Source organism: Callithrix jacchus, chromosome 5 (assembly GCF_049354715.1).
Source record: "Callithrix jacchus isolate 240 chromosome 5, calJac240_pri, whole genome shotgun sequence".
Classification (NCBI taxonomy): Eukaryota; Metazoa; Chordata; class Mammalia; order Primates; family Cebidae; genus Callithrix; species Callithrix jacchus.
The window spans coordinates 147,610,185-147,627,919 of NC_133506.1; the positions used below are offsets into that span (position 1 = coordinate 147,610,185).

Here is a 17,735-nt window from a genome sequence, read left to right on the forward strand (position 1 = left end):
CCCTTGCTCAGAATGGAATGATGTCTATTTTTTAAATGTGTTTTTTCCTTTTGAAATCTGTGATCATGCTGGCACACTGAAGCACATAGACATAGTGGCCCCTGCATGTTATCCTCAATTGATTCCATTTCCAACTGGCATTACCTGGGAGTTTGTCTGCTGGGTTCAGAGCAAGTAAACAATGTCCAAAATTTAGGGCTTCTGACTTGAAGAAGAGTTCAAGAGTAAACATGTTGTTTTCTAGCACATGTACATATTTATGGTTTCTATAAACTTTTTCCTGGTTGCCTTTCTTTTAATTGCATTTTTCTCCTGGTCATGAGGACACCTAGTCACTTTAAAGGAGGGTATGATTTTCATTTATTGGAGATGAAGTGGAGAAGATAAAAAATGAATTAACCAATCTTGTGAAAAGGGTTCTATCTAGACATGAAGGTTTTCACATCATACAGATCCAAAGTAATACTCAAGGAAAATGTACTGATTGGTAAAATATTTTATTTGAAATATGAGCAAGAAAAGAAAAGAAGTGGGTTCTTCACTGACTTATACTGCCCATCAAAGCCATTGACAACTCAAAACAGAGCTTCTGAGAAATCACAAGAAAGTTGGAGTGGTTATACTAACATCAGACAAAATCGACTTTTAAATAAGAAATGGTTAGTGAGAAAATGGTTAGTGAAGACAGAGAGGGGTGTTTGATAATATTAAAAGGGTCAATCCTGGAGGAAGATATAATAATTAAAAACATATATGTACCTAATAAGAGCACTAAAACACATGAAGCAAAACCTGACAGAATCAAAGGGAGAAATAGACACTTCAACAATAATAGATGTAGATTTCAATATCCCACTTTCAAGACTGGACAGTGTGTTGGGCACGGCAGCTCATTCCTGTAATCCCAACACTTTGGGAGGCTGACGCAGGTGGACCACTTGAGGTCAGGAGTTCAAGTTCAAGACCATCCTGGTCAACATGCAAAACCCCATCTCTACTAAAAATACAAATATTAGCCAGCACCTTGATGCATGCCTGAAGTCTCAGCTACTCAGGAGGCTAAGGCAGGAGAATCACTTGAACCCAGAAGGCAGATGTTGCAGTGAGCTGAGATTGCACCACTACACTCCAGCCTGGGTGACAGAGCAAGTCTCCATTTCAGAAAAAAGTGGATAGAACAAATGGAAACAAGATTTTTAAAAGGCAATAGAACACCAGAACAATGCTACTAACCAACTGTACCCAACAGACATCTGTAGAAATCTACAGAACAGTTCACCCATCACAGCAGGGTATATATTGTCCTCAAGTGCACATGGAGCATTTTCCAAGACAGACCATATGCTAGACCATAAAACAAACATCAATAAATTTAAAAGGATAGAAATAATACAAACTATTTTGTCTGAATACAGTGGAATGAAATTAAAAATCAATAACAGAAAGAAATCTGAAAAATTTACAAATATATGGAAATTAACACATTCCTAAATAATCAGTGGGTCAGAGGAGAAATTAAAAAAGAAATTAGAAAATGCTTTGGTATGAATGTAAATGAAGACACAGCACAGTAAAACTTATGGTGAAGCTAAAACAGTATTTTGAGGGAAATTTATAGCTATAAATGCTTACATTGATTAAGAAGAAATATCACAAATCAATAACCTAAACTTCCACCTAGGTAAAGAACAGAAAACTAAAGCTAGAGGAAGCATAGAGGAGAAAATAATAAGATTATAGTAGAAATCAATGAAAGAGAATGCAAAACAACAGAGCAAATTAGTTTCACTAATTTCCTTTTTTTCACTTGAGACTGAGTCTTGCTCTGTCACCCAGGCTGGAATGCAATGGCACACTCTTGGCTCACCTCAACCTCCACCTCCCAGATTCAAGCGATTCTCCTGCCTCAGCCTCCCATGTAACTAGGATTACAGGTGCACAGCACCATGCTGGTCTAATTTTTGTATTTTTAGTAGAGATGGGGTTTTACCATGTTGGTCAGGCTGGTCTCGAACTCCTGACCTTGTGGTCTGCCCACCTCAGCCTCCCAAAGTGCTGGGATTACAGGCGTGAGCCACTGTACCCAGTCTCCTTTTTGTTTTTTTTTAAGACAGAATCTTGCTCTCTCACCCAGGCTAGAGTGCAGTGGTGTGATCTCAGCTCACTGTAACCTCCTCCTCCCAGGTTCAAGCAATTCTCCTGCCTTAGCCTTCCGAGTAGCTAGGAGCACAGGTGCCCGCCACTGTGCCCAGCTAATTTTTGTATTCTTAGTAGAGACAGGTTTCACAGTCTTGGCCAGGCTGGTCTCAAACTCCTGACCTTACGATCCACCTACCTCGGCCTCCCAAAGTGCTAGGATTACAGGTGTGAGCCACATGCCCAGCCAGTTTTACTAATTTTCTAAACCAAAAGCTGCTTCTTTGAAAAGATGAACACAACTGATAAACCTTAAGCCAGACAAGCCAAGAAAAAAAGAAACAAGACTCAAATTACTAGATTCAGAAATAAAAAAGGGCCAGGTGTAGTGGCTCACGCCTGTAATCCCAGCACTTTGGGAGGCCGTGGTGGGCAGATCATCTGAGATCAGAATTTCAAGACCAGCCTGGCCAAAATGGTGAAATCCCATCTCTACTAAAAATACAAAATTTAGCCAGGCATGGTGGCAGGTGCCTGTAATCCCAGCTTGGAGGCTGAGGCAGGAGAATCGCTTGAACCCAGGAGGCGGAGTTTGCAATGAGCCAAGATCATGCCACTGCACTCCAGCCTGGGCGACGGAGCAAGAGTAAAAAGAAATGAAACAGTAGACATTACTATTAAAATTATAAATTAAAAAGCATTACAAAGGCATATTATAAATATATGCCAATAAATTAGATCACAGATGAAATGGACAAATGCCTAGAAAGACACAAACTACTGAAAAAAACTCAACAATAATTAGACAACCCAAATAGACTTATAACAAGAGACTGAATTAGTAACAACAACAATAACGAACTGCTCACAAGGGAAAGCCAAGGCCCAGATGGCAAGTCAATTCTACCAAACAAAAAGAACTAATACCAATGTTTCACAAACTTTTCCAACAAATAGAAGAGAAGGAGAAACTTTCCAACTGATTCTATGAGGCTAGTTTTACCCTGACATCAAAACCAAAGACATCACAAGAAAACTACAAACCAATATCTTTTAAAAATATAGCTGCAAAAAACTCAATAAAACACTAGCAAACTGAATTCAGAAATATATAAAAAGAATTGTATACAATGCCCAAGTGGATTGTTTTCAGAATGCAAGATTGGTGTAACATCCAAATATCAATGTAATTACTATATCATATCAATAGAATAAAAGCCAAAACCCACATGAAAATGTTAACATGGCAGAAGAAGGATCTGACAAAAATTCAAGCTCCTTTCATGATGAAAACACTCAGGAAAGTAGGAACTGCACTGAATTTCCTCAACCTAATAAATGGCATGTACAAAAAACCCTATATCTAACATCATGCTTAATGGTGAAACACTGGATGTTTTCCCCTAGATCAGGAATAAAACAGGGTTGTCCACCCTCCCTGCTTCTATTCAACAGTGTACTAGAGGTTCTAGCCAGAGGAATTGGGCAAGAAAAATAAATCCAGATTGGGAAGATCAAAATGGTGCAGGCATTCTGGAAAATAGTCTCTATTTTCAGATGACATGATGTTACAAAATGCTAAGGAATCCACTTAAAAAAGCTATTAGAATTAATAAATGAATTCAGCAGGATTGCAGGATATAAGATCAATGTACAAAAATGAATTATATTCCTATACACTTGCAATGAACAATCTGAACACAAAATTAAGAAAACAATTCCACTTATAACAGCATCAAAAAGAATAAAGAGTTTAGGAATATATTTAACAAAAGAAGTATACAACTTATACTTTGAAAACTACATATAAACTACATATTAAATATATACTATACAATTATATGAAATAATAAAAAGTTGAAGAACTCCTACAACTCAATAATAAAGACAAGCCAATTAAAAATGGGAAAAGGATCTGAATTGACATTTCCCCAAAGAAGATAAACAAGCAGTGAATAAGCAAATGAAAAGATACTTAACATCATAAGCCATCCTGGAAATACCAATCAAAACCACAATGAGATTCACCTCATACCCACTAAAATGGCCATAATACAAAAGACACAATTACAAGTGTTGGCAAAGATGTGAAGCACCTGGAACTCTCATCCACTGCTAGTGGGAATGTAAAGTGGTGCAGCCACTTTGGAAAGCAGCCTAGCAGTTCCTCAAATGATTAAACATAGAGTTACCATATTATCCACAATTCCACCCCTAGGTATCTACCCAAGAGAATGAAAACTTACGTCCACAAAAAAGCTTGTACACAAATGTTTATCGTAGCACTATTCATAATAGGCAAAAGGTGGAAACAACTCAAATGTCCATCAGTTGATTAATGGATAGCTAAAATGTGACATGTCCATACAATAGAATATTATTCAGCAATAGAAAGAAATCAAGTGCTGATACATGTACAACATGAAACTCAAAAATATTATGCTGAGTGAAAGAAACAAGTCACAAAAGACCACAAATTATGTATTCTATTTATATGAAATATCCATAAGAGACAAATCTATAGCTACAGAAAGTAGGTTAGTGGTTGCTTAGGGCTGGGGAGATGTGGGGGATAAGGAGTGATAGCTAAAGCCTATGGAGTTTATTTTGAGGCAATGAAGTGTTCTAAAATTGACTGTGATGATGATGGTTGCATATATCTGTCAGTATGCTGAAACTATAAATGGGTGTGATATGTAAATTACATCTCAATAAAACTTAGACTGAATGAAAAGAGACGTTTAGTCTCTTCCTTAGAAGTGATGATCCACTGTTTCCCGAGCTGGCTGAGTTGCAATGCTTCCTCCAGATCACCCAGGGTAAACTCCTCACCTTAAGAGTCTTTGCAGCATTTCTCTCCCACTCCCCTCCCGCATCCAGTTTGGGCCATTCACAAAAAACAAAATTTTCCCCTGTGATAGAATCATGATGATTTTTAAATATGTCTTTCAAGGTTGGGCGTGGTGGCTCACACTTGCAATCCCAGCACTTTGGGAGGCCAAGGCAGAAGGATTGCCTGAGGCTAAAAGTTTGAGACCAGCCTGGGCAACACAGTGAGTGAAACCCCATCTCTACAAAAAATTTTAAAAATTAGCTGGGCATGGTGGTTCGTACCTATAGTACCAGCTACTCGGGAGGCTAAGATGGGAGGATCAACTGAAGCCCAGGAGTTCAAGGTTGCAGTGTTACTGCACTCCAGCCTGGGCAACAGAGCAAGACTTTGTATCTAAGAAAAGAAAAAATGCCCTTCACTTCTTTCTTGGCAGCCTCAGTTCAGCAGGTAGCATAATGAAACATCTCTGCCTTCACGTGGATGGGAATACTTGCCTGGTGTGAGTATTATAGTCCACATGGAATGTGCAATTTAATATCTCCTAGTAAGCTATCCTCATTATCCAAATGAGCATCATAAAAACCTCAACTATAATTTATTAGCTAAAAATATAGCAACTGTCACCACTGTTGGTGGATTTATATACAAATTCAAAAGTGATGAAAAGATCTCACCAAGACTTGCCTAGGAATATCAGGAAATCAGTTGCTCGTTTCTGCCATCTAGACAGATACTTACATGTTACACAAATATTTCTATTTGAGCAGGGTAAACTTTTCTAAGTCATTGTGTTTCAGACTCAGGATGCCATTCTAAAATGAAACATTGAAAAATGTATTATTTTGTGTGGTAAAAAGAAATGCCTTTTTCTAAAAAAGAGCCCTTTGCCTACTACCCGCCTTTCCTCAGTAGAAAGACATTGTTTTTTGTTGTTGTTTTTTTGCGTTGCCCCACTTAAAACAGTAGATTGACTACCAAGAGCAGAGAAAAAGAGAAGAGCTAGAAAGGAGAGAAAAGGGATGCGGCTCCCTTTCTCTTCCTCTGGCTTCATCTAAGGCCCCTAGAATGCTCTTTGGAATGTGGGTGTCTAGCAGCAGGGGATCAGGATAAATGATCCCCTCGATCCAATGTCCAGCAGAGGCGGACACCCGGCACACTGTCAACAGATGTTTATGAGAAGATATAAGATGAAGCAAGCAAGAAAGGCGAAATCAGGATGTATCAAATATCCAGCACTGTGCACACGGACAGTCCCTGGACTCAAGTTCTCAGGGTCTAGCTGAGCAGACAGCACACACATCTCACACACAAGAGTGCTCATGTTGATTAGAGGCAAAAGTACTAATACCTGCCTTGAAGGGAAGTAGGGAGATCATTTTAAAAATTATAGCTAAGATCTAGATAAGTGAGTTGAAGATCTCAGTGAGAATGGAATGCTGGCTAGATCTAAGCTTGATGGACCATAAGACCAAGACGGTCTCAGCTTTCTGTGCTCTCTGGGTATTGACACGAAGCTGGCTGGCAGTTTCTAGGTTCTATTCACCAGACGACTGACCTCAGTCAGAGATTCTCATCTTGATCAGTTGAGGCATCTCAGAAGAAAAGCAAAAAAGAAAAGAGAAAGGGAGAAGGGAAGGAGGGAAGAAAGGAGGGAGATAGGGTAAAAAGAAGGAAGGAGAGAGGGAGGGAGGGAGGGAAATGAAAAAGAAAGAAAAAGCAAAAGCAAAGAACTCTAATGGATTACTATTAATCTTTTTTCTACTCCTCTAAGATTTTTGGCCATGTCCCAAGTTCTATTATTTATTCCCAGCTCTGCCTCTGAATCATAACATTATAAAACTTTAAAAAGGATTTTTCAGATACCCTAATAAAGCCGATCATGTTACAGATGAGGAAACTGATGCCCAGAGAGGAGAGACCTTGCCACAAGCACAGGAATACGATTAGTGGCTGAGCCAAAACTGAATTCAGGCTTCCAGATCCTATCTGGCCCTGACACTCCTGAATGACTCAAGCGGGACAATTACAGCTTCAAATATCCACACTCGTAGTGGGAGAAACGAGGGCCCAGAGACGGATAACATGGAGTCTTCTGACGGGACTAGAAACGGGAAGCAAGGGACTGATCTCACCATGTGAATCAAGCTTGAGTCATCAGACTCTCTGCTTAGCTCTCTCTGTGGTAAGGTGCTGGGGACTTTTTGGGAGATGGCGAGAACCTCCTCAGAACCAACAGTCAGCCGGGCTCGGTGGCTCACATGGTGGCTAGCACTTTGAGAAGCTGAGGTGGGCGGATTGCCTGAGCCCAGCAGTTCAAGACCAGCCTGGGCAACATGGTGAAACCCTGTCTCTACTAAAATTTAAAAAATTAGCCAGGCGTGGCGGGAGGTGCCTGTAGTCCCAGCTACTCAGGAGGCTGAGGTGGGAGAATCGTTTGAACCTAGGAGGCGGAGGTTGCAGTGAGTCGAGATTGTACCACTGCACTCCAGTGTGGGTGACAGAGAGACTCCGTCTCAAAAACAAAAAAAACAAAAAAACCAACAGTTATGTTTTCTGGAGACTGGGGAGGAAATTCCCTCTCAGGTGCAGAGGATGCCTGGTCAGACTCCTCTGCAGTAGGGACACTGGCTTTTCCTAGAGTGCAGCCCCGATGCGTTCCACCAGCATAGCTGTGTGTGCGCGCGAGTGGCGGCGCGCAGGAGGTGGGGGGAAAGGGGGAGGGGTGGTCAGTGAGGGGAGGCAGAAGGCAGGCTCTGTTGAAGTGCAGCATGATGACCTGTGCCACCACGCAACTTTCTAGGGCTCAGCTTCCTCATCTGGAATGTGGGACAGGCACTTTCCTGTTCCTAAACTCATGATTAGTTATGCGTTCACTTGAAATGTTCACACTGGGTGTAGCACACTGATATCCCCCCGGGGTCCAGGCACACGAGTGGAGGTGGGACAGGAGGCGTGGTGGCGGCTGGGAACGTGAGCCCATGTCTGAAGCAGGCAGTCACTGCTTGCTGTAGTCCATTGTTGCCAAGTAATATGGGCCAGTGTGGCTAGTGTTTCCAGGTTTTAAAGATAAGTAGGAAATGAAATTTTTACGTGAACTCTTCTAGCTATTAAGCATTGGCAGCCAAAAGTGCTGTGTCTGCCAATCAACACATGTGTGCCAGCTGAATCCAGCCTGCATACTTCCAGTTTACAACCCTGCATGCACTCCTGTCCCTTCTCTCCCATTTTATAAGGCACACAAAGACCCAGGGGAGTTGGGGTGGCAACCCAGGCAAGGACACGTTAGAAAGACCAGGGGCTTTGGAGTCGACCAGACTTGAGCCCAAAGCTTTGACTGGATAATTTATAAAGTATGCAACCTTAAACATGGTATTGAATTTCTTCAACTTTTCTGTAAAGGAGACTGATAATGGAATTGCTCTCATGAGGCTGTTGCAATGATGAAATGAGATGATGTATGTATTAATAACAAGCCTGAGCTGGACATCAATGAATGTTAGTGACCTACACCAGGTGCTTAATGAATCCCAGCAGTGGAAAGGTCCTGAGGCCTCATCTGATCTGGTCTCACCAAGTGAGTGCCTGCCTTCTAGATGCATGGGGACTCACCACTCCCAGGACGATTTCTTCTAGTTTGCGATAGCTTTGCATGTCAGAAAGTGTTTCCTTAAGTGAAGCTGAAATTCTTAGTTTTCTGCCATCTAGGATTATAAAAGTGAAGCTTAATCTCTTTCACATAAGAGAACATTGAAGGAGACTGTCACCCTCATGTTTCCTATTTTTCCACCCAGTTCTTTACATTTTTAAAATAAGTATTTCAGTACTTCCAATGGTTCCTTGTCAATGAAAATAACAAAATCATCAAATTACTTAATGCTCACAACCCTATGAGGAGGCATCCATTTTAAAGATGGTGACAATAAAGGGTAGAGGGATTAATAATTTGCTTGAAATTCCTGTTTTTAATGTCCCTCTTGAGGTGTAAACTAAACAGTAAGTCTGGCACCACGTTTATTCTGGGTGCAATAATTTTCTTTCTTTTTTTTTTTTGAGGAGGAGTTTCACTCTTGTTGTCAAGGCTCGAGTGCAATGGTGCCATCTCAGCTTACTGCAACCTCCGCCTTCTGGGTTCAAGTGATTCTCCTGCCTCAGCCTCCCAAGTAGTTAGGATTATAGGCATGTGCCACCACACCCAGTTAATTGTGTATTTAGTAGAGATGGGGTTTCACTAGGTTGGTCAGGCTGGTCTCAAACTCCTGATGTCAAGTGATCAACTGTCTTGGCCTCCCAAAGTGTTGGGATTATAGGCGTGAGCCACTGCACCTGGCTAGGTGCTACATATTTCTTAATATATCCCAAGATTGGATACATTCTTTTGGTAAATATGAAGTCAGCTAAAAGTCTGAAGTCTTTTGCATGTATGCTGTCTCAGCCATGGCTTCCCCAATCCAGTACTAGGGTAGTTAGTGGGTTTTGCAAGCCAAATACAGGCCTTTATATGTATTCCTACTAAATCTCATTGTGCTAATCCCTGTTCACTGCTCTACTGTGTCAGAAAATTTGGGGATCATGATTTAGTCACAAGACTTGTGATTTTAGTCCCCAGATTTATCTCATTTTCTCAGTGTGCCCTCAATTTCCTTTTTAAAGTCAAGGGAGTCAGATAAGACTAATATACTTAAAATCCATGTTTCTTTCATTTATCAAAGATTTACTGAGCACCTTCTGTGTACTAGACCCTGTGCTGGTCCTGGGGTTATTATGATAAGCAGGATGGACTCAGTCCTGTCTAGAGCTTGTGAGAAGTGAGTCCTGTATGAAAGGTCAGTAGGAGCACCATCCCGAGTTTGGGGGGGCCCAGGGTGCTTCCCAGAGGGGTGATATTTAACTTGAGACCTGAAAGATGAGGAAGAGTGCGCTGTTACACAGAGCTGGGTGGGGGGAATGGGGAAGTGTAGAATGTCCCGGCAGAGCATCCTCAGTCTATAACCCTCTTACTGCTCTTTTCCCATCCTGCTCTGCATTATGGTTAATTGAAACCCATTTTCTTTGACCTATCAACCTGCAGGCCCCTTAAAAGTTGTGGGTATCATCTTTGTACTTCCTACTCTGTCCGGCACAGTGTTTTTCACACATAGGGATTATTACTGATCACTGCTGCCTCCTAAGTATTAGGCAGTCTATATTATCTCATTTAGTCTCCTGATAGTCCCAGGAAGTAATACTCTTCTCACTTTACAGTTGAGAAAATCAAGCTCAAAAAATGGTAATAATGAATGAATAGTAGTATTAAGAATAATTAACACTTACATAGTGCATACTACACACCAAATACTGTCCTGTTTTGCATTATATGCACTCTTGACTATGGGAGGTGGTTACAGGCAAGAGCTTTGTTTCCATCTCTTCCCTGCGCTAGTTATATAACCTTGAAAAAGTTACTTAACCTCTCTGAGAAATAAATGGAGATGACTATGATAATACTTTCCCACTAAGATCAGGATCAAGGCAAAGATGTTCCCTCTCACAACTACTTTTCTTTTTTTTTGAGACGGAGTTTTGCTCTTGTTACCCAGGCTGGAGTGCAATGGCGCGATCTAGGCTCACCATAACCTCCACGTCCTGGGTTCAGGCAATTCTCCTGCCTCAGCCTCCTGAGTAGCTGGGATTACAGGCACGCGCCACCATGCCCAGCTAATTTTTTTGTATTTTTAATAGAGACGGGGGTTTCACCATGTTGACCAGGATGGTCTCGATCTCTTGACCTCATGATCCACCCACCTCGGCCTCCCAAAGTGCTGGGATTACAGGCTTGAGCCACCGCGCCCGGCTACAACTACTTTTAAGCATCACGCTGGAAGTCTTAGCTAATGCAATAAGACAAGAAAGGGAAATAAAAGGTATACAGATTGGAAAAGAAAAAATAAAATGGTCTTTGTTCACAGATGATGTGATCATCTGTATAGAAAATCAAAAAGAATGAACAAAAATACCCCTGTAACTAGTAAGAGGTTATAGCAAGCTTGCAGGACACAAAGTTAAATTCAAAAGTTAGTTGCTTTCCTATATATCAACAATGAAAACAAGTAGAATTGAAATGAAAAACACAATACCAACTGGGAAGAGAGCCGAAGCTCAGTCACCTTTCAAGGACCCAGATGTAGGGTTTTGGCCTACGTAACCGGGCAGAGATGTGGTTCAAGATTCTCCCCGGACTTGCTGCCATGAGCATGTGCTTGCTTATTCCAGGACTGGCTACTTCGTACATCCACAGGTTGTCTGTCGGCGGCAAGGAAAAAAGGGTTGCTCATGTTTTGTATCCATGGAATTTGATGGAAAGAGATAGGTGCATCTCTGGAGTTCATCTTTACTGTATGTCAAAGGGTTTGGAGAACATTGATTAAAGAAGCATTTTCCTGATTGAGGAAAAAATAACTCAGTTATGGTCATCTACCCCTACTAGAAGGTTATTCAGTATATTATGTAGCATGCAGTGCGTTATGTAGTGCTTAATCAAAACAAAATGAGAAGAAAGAAAAACACAATACCATTTGCATTAGCATCCCCAAAAATGAAATACCTAGACATCTATCAAAATATGTATAAGAATCTATACATATGAGGAAAACTATAAAACTATGATGAACAAAACTGAAGAACTAAATAAATGAAGAGATATTTCATCTTGGTAAAAAAAGTTCAATATTGTTAAAATGTCAGTTCTTCCCAACTTGATCTGCAGATCCAATGCAATCCCAATCAAAATCCCAGAAGTTATTTTGTGGATATTGACAAACTGATCCTGAAGTTTATATGGAGAGCAAAAGACTTCGAGTAGCCAACGCAATATTGAAGGAGAAGAACAAAGTTGGAAGACTGACACTACCTAACTTCAAGACTTACTATAAAGCTAAAATAATTAAGACAGTGTGATATTGGCAAAAGAATAGACAGATAGGTCAGTGGAACAGAATATAGAGCCCAGAAATAGATTCACATAAATACAGTCAACTGATCTTTGACAAAGGAGCAAAAATCATCTTGTCAACAAATGGTGCTGAACAGCTAGACATCCACATACAAAACAACAACAACTACCACCATAAAAATAAGTCTAGACACACATTCTTTAGAAAAATCAACTTAAAATGGATCACAGACCTAAATGTGAAATGCAAAACTATGAAATTTCTAGGATATAACATAGGAGAAACCTAGATGACCCTAGGTAAGGCAATGACCTTTTAGATGCAACACTAAAGGCATGATTAACAAAAGAATTGACAAGCTGGATTTCATTAAAATTGAAAACTCCTGCTCTGCAAAAGAACATCAAGAGAATTAGAAGACAAGGCACAGACGGGGAGGAAATATTTGCAAAAGAACACAGCTGAAAAAGGATTGTTTTCCAAAACATACAAAGAATTCTTAAAGCTCATCAGTAAGAAAACAAACAACCGTTTAAAGTGGGTCATTTCACTAAAGAAGACATACAGATGGCAAATAAGCATATGAAGAGGTGCTCCACATCACGTCATTGGGAAAATGCAAACTAAAATAACAATGAGATATCATTACATACTTATTAGAGCAGCCAAAATCCAGAACACTGCCAACAGCAAATGTTGGCAAGGAGGCAGAGTGATAGGAACTGTCATTTGCTGCTGGTGGGAATGCAACACAAGACAGCCACTTTGGAAAACAGTTTGGCAGTTTCTTATAAAACTAGCCATTCTATTGCCCTAAAATCTAGCAATCATGCTCCTTGGTATTTGCCCAAAGGAGCTGAAGAAATACATCCACACAAAAACCTGCACATGGGCGTTTATAGCAGCTTTATTCATTATTGTTAAAACTTGGAAGCAGCCAAGATGTCCTTTGGTTGGTGAATGGGTAAATAAACTATGAATATAAGCATATAATTTATATAATGACTATATAACGAATATTTAAAAATATAAATTATGAACATAAAAATATTCATATGATGGAATATCATTCAGCAACAAAAAGAAATGAGATATTAAGCTATGGAAAGACATGGAGGAACTTTAAATGCATATTACTAAATGAAAGAAGCCAATCTTAAAAGGCTACATACTGTATGATTCCAACTATATGAATTCTGGAAAAGTCAAAACTATGGAAACAATGAGAAAGATAAGTGTTTGCCAGGGCTTGGGATTAAGTAAAGGATGACTGAGTAGAGCGCAGAGGATTTTAGGGCAGTGAAAATACTCTGTGTGGTACTATAATAGTGAATACATGTCATTGTATGTTTTTCTAAACCCATAGAATGTCCAACTCCACGGGTGAACCCTCATGTAAACTTTGTACTTGGGTGATTATGATGTTTAGTTGTAGGTTCGTTGATTGAAACAAATGTACCACTGTGGTGGGGAATGTTGATAATGAAGACTATGCATGTAGGGACAAGGGTGTATAGGAAATCTCTACCTTCCTCTCACTTTTGCTGTGAACCTGAAACTGCTCTAGGAAAAAAATTTTTTAAATCACACACACACACACACACACACTTTTAAAAATGAGAGCACTACTTTACAGATTGCTGTGAGGATAAAATCTGTTAACAAATGCAAAGTACTTATTAGGATGGCACCAGCATGGATTAAGACCCACCTAAATGCTAACCATTCCCTTATTAAACAATTTGTCCAAAGTCAAAGACCAAGACTTATAGTATCCGAACAGGGATTTGAAACCAGTCTGAAGGCTGGATCATGTTGTTTCAACCGTAGCTTATTAATTGATATTTGATGAAGGAAGGAAGGAAGGGAGGGGTGTTTACTGCCTTAGTAAGCTACCTATTTTGAACAACATAATCAGCTAGCCAACATAATTCAGCAAAAATACATCAAATGACAAACAACAAATATTTTAAATAGTTAAAGGAAAAACTGTAGAGTATTAGAACTGGAAGGACCGTAAAGATAAAACGGATCACCTCCTCATCTACAAGCAAGGCAAGCATTTCATTACTATTGTTAAAGTTATGAAATGCCAGAAACTTAAGGCCTTTTTAGCTTATGGGGATTTCTTCTGAAAAAGTCCCTTGCTTATTTTTCTTAAAAGATCACTTGAGGGAGATTTTTTTAAATCCTTAAAACCATAAAGTTTTGATTCATTATTTTTCACACTTCTTGACTGTAATGGAAAAATGAGAGAATATGGTCAGTTTTATTGCCTTTGGACTTCATTATCGTCTATAGATTTCTTTCTTTCTTTTTTTTTTTTTTTGAGATGGAGTCTCACTTTGTTGCCCAGGCTGGAGTGCAGTGGTGCGATCTTGGCTCACTGCAACCTCCACCCCCTGGGTTCAAGCAATTCTCCTGCCTCAGCCTCCTGAGTAGCTGGGACTATAGGCATGCGCCACCACGTCCGGGGAATTTTTTTGTACTTTTCATAGAGATGTGATTTCACCATGTCAGTCAGGCGGGTCTTGAATTCCTGACACCAAGTCATCCGCTGGCCTCGGCCGCCCAAAGTATTGGGATTACAGGCGTGAGCCACCACGCCTGGCCCATCTTTAGATATCATAATTCCACCAGAGTCATCAATTTTTCAAAGTCTTAGGTTGTGTCCAAGTGGCTTATTCAGGACTATGTTCATTCTGATTATTTCTGAGTACTTATTTAGCTCTACTAAATGCCTGATGATGTACAACTGCATTGTTGCTAGTAAGTCTTAGCGATGTGGCTCTAGAGAGCTGGCATGTCAAATTTTTCTGGTATGGATTTTAGGGAGCCCCAGAAATTGTTTTCTCTCTGAGGAAATGGCCTGAATGTTTTACAGGTCCACACACCAAGTGCTAAGGATGACATTCCTAGGACATCCTCAGAGAATACATGGTCTGGGGCGGGGGCAAAGGTGACTGACTGCCAACATGTCTACCCACATGAGGGGCTTCTGTCCCAGTCACATGTCAGGGTCGTCTATAGTCAAGCTCCCTTGGTGTTTAATTACAGAAATGTTTTTACAAGGGAAATGTGACATGGCAGGACTTAAAGATATCAAGAATGTCTTCCATCCAATTTTCACGTAGCTGGAAAGGAAAATGGTTAAGACTTAAGTTAGTCTTCTCTAAACTCTCGCCAGGTGGTCCTAATCAGCTGTCCACCAGTGATGGATAGAATGGATACTCTCCTTCATACTTCAGCCCTAGAGGGAGTGCACAGCCGGGCTATGGAGGGGTCTGTTTCTCAAGAAAAAAATCTGCAATTGGAAACATCATCATCAGTGTCTATTTTAAACCCTAGATGTATTTGTTTCCCCTCTTTCACATCTTCATCAAAATGAAAAAATAAATCAGCAAAACCTGACCTTGTACTACATTTTTGACAAAGATGTGTGTAGATGTGCCAGAAAATTCCTAGGAATTCTTTAGAGAATTTGAAGGACAATTCTGCAGATGCAGATTGCTGCCATTCTCAGAATCTCACCTGGGCTTCTAGATGTGTCAGCCAGAGACTGAGAGTCCCACCTTTGTTCACCCCAACATGTTCACCTGTCTCCTGAGCAGCATCAAGTAAGGATGTGAGAAGAAAATCTCAATTCCTCACCCAAGCTATCTGCATTTGTGGCATCCTGGTGATGCAAGGACTCAAGCAACTCTATGGTAGAAACCCTAGACAATTCCTGATCAAAACTTTGGAAACCAGTTCCTACTGGAAGATTAGTGGTAGAAGAAACACACATTTCAGGAAATACATGGAAGAAGCCACATGTCCTAACATGTGGATGGAGGTGATGTGAGTAAGCGAGGGGAGCTCTTTGGATGGACACAGGAAGGAGTGAATGAGGCCATGTGGAAAACGGAAATTTAAAACCACAGAAAACTCGAGACATTAGTCAAGCAATATTAGATAGTGTCATAGATTTCCTAAGAAATCCATGTCTAAAAATTGCAACCAACTGATGTGACTAAGAGTTAGTGTTTTATTTTGAGAGTTTTCTTGTTTTCTTCCTACAAAATGTAAACTGTTTTTGCTTATTTTCCCTTGGAGGAGAATTACGATGCATAGAAACAATATTTTCTCTTTAAAGTTTCTCTCATGAAATTATGACAGTGATTCCATTGACATAGTTTTGAAACTTTGGCAATCTGTTCAGCCATGTGCCGCTCTCTGCCCATCACAGTGCTGACCTGCGTGAAAGCATGAACACCTCCTTTCAGTCTGGGGATGAAGGGCCCACGTTCCTTGTGCATTCCCACCTTACAAGGGTCCTTCTGATCCTCCTGGGGGAAAGTGGAGGCGGCAAGCCTCAGCAAAGAAGCCTACAGATTGCTGCTCAGTTGCTATCCCTGCTGGTTCCATGGAGATGTTTATTGGACTTGCCATACCAGCCTGGCAGATTGGGCAACAAACACCATCTGCCAACCATCACCCAGCTGGGCAGTGTTGGCTGAGCCTCCTGTGTGTACCAAATTGTGTCAGATCTGGGAAGGGATCTAAAGGCAGGCAGCGCTGAAACAACAGCCACGCCTCACAGAACATGAATAGGGGTCCTCATTAGAGGATATTAACGGAGCCCTCTTCACTCCTTCGAGACCTACTTCTGAACAATAGTTATTCTTTAAAAAATAAAACTCATGCTTTAAAAAATACTCACCAATCTGTGAGCCATGGTCCTAGAAAGTAACTGAGGGATTCAACAATTACAGGATTCTGTGACTTTGCTTTTTGTGTCTCCCATAGAACAAACAACAGGGCCTTGCGTGGAGGCAGACTCCTGCCAGTGGAAACTCCTGGGCTAAGCCTCTGAGTGGGAAAACTCAGTTCAGGAATTAAATGAGTGGATTACACACACCCACTCAAAAGCAGTGGACCCAAATAGGCTAAAGGAGAAGGCTTCTTTCCACTGCCACGTTTTTCTCCAGGCCTGTTTCATTTCAGTACTGGTGTGCCAAGAAAAAAAAAAAAGAAAATCCCAGTGCTTACAATTGGCACTGTTTACCTAAATAATAGGTATGGCCTGTCCTGGCAACTTTTAAACTTACTATGCTAACTTGCACAATAAGAAATACATTTTACATCAGACCCATTAAACACACGCACACACACCTATGTACTTTACATTTATGTGGCTGTAATGGATATATGTGTGTATAAAATTGAAACAAAATAGTTTTACTAAACAATGTGCACCCTTACTCTTTGCAATTTACTTGGATGTTTTCTTTTCTGTCCTGGCTTGGTTTTTCTTTTTTTGAGACAGGGTCTCACTATGTTGTCCAGGCTGGAGTACAGTGGCTATTCACAGGTGCAATCACAGCTCACTGCAGCCTCAAATCCTGGGCTCATGTGATCCCCCTGCCCTAGCCTCCTAAATAGCCAAGACTATGGGGGCATGCCCCAGCTCTCAACTGTTTTTTTTTTCAATGCAGTTTGCAACCATTCATTTAATTCCATAGTCCATTAATGAATTTGGATGCATATTTTCAAAAGCTCTGCTCAACTTAGTAAATTTTTCCTCGAAAGAAAAAGAAAAAAATTAAATTTGAGATTAAAAAATTTTAGTAACTATATAATATATGTTCTTAACAATTAAAACAACAAGTAGGCTGGCCATGGTGGCTCACGCCTGTAGTCCCAGCACTTTGGGAGGCCGAGGTGGGCGAATCACCTGAGGTTGGAAGTTTGAAGCAAGCCTGATCAACATGGAAAAATCCTGTCTCTACTAAAAATACAAAAAATTAGCAGGGCATGGTGGCACATGCCTGTAATCCCAGCTACTTGGGAGACTG

At 40.5% G+C, this 17,735-nt stretch overlaps 2 protein-coding genes and 1 pseudogene across 4 annotated transcripts in view; 2 read left to right on the forward strand and 1 right to left on the reverse strand.

The window, feature by feature from the left end:
- The window catches only part of FLT1 (fms related receptor tyrosine kinase 1), a 194,288-nt gene that overhangs the window by 142,900 nt on the left and 33,653 nt on the right, over nt 1-17,735 (reverse strand). The gene's annotated exons all lie outside the window — the stretch shown is intronic.
- The window catches only part of LOC144582767 (uncharacterized), a 178,972-nt gene that overhangs the window by 114,084 nt on the left and 47,153 nt on the right, over nt 1-17,735 (forward strand). The gene's annotated exons all lie outside the window — the stretch shown is intronic.
- LOC108591917 (NADH dehydrogenase [ubiquinone] 1 alpha subcomplex subunit 1 pseudogene) lies at nt 11,029-11,503 on the forward strand (annotated as a pseudogene).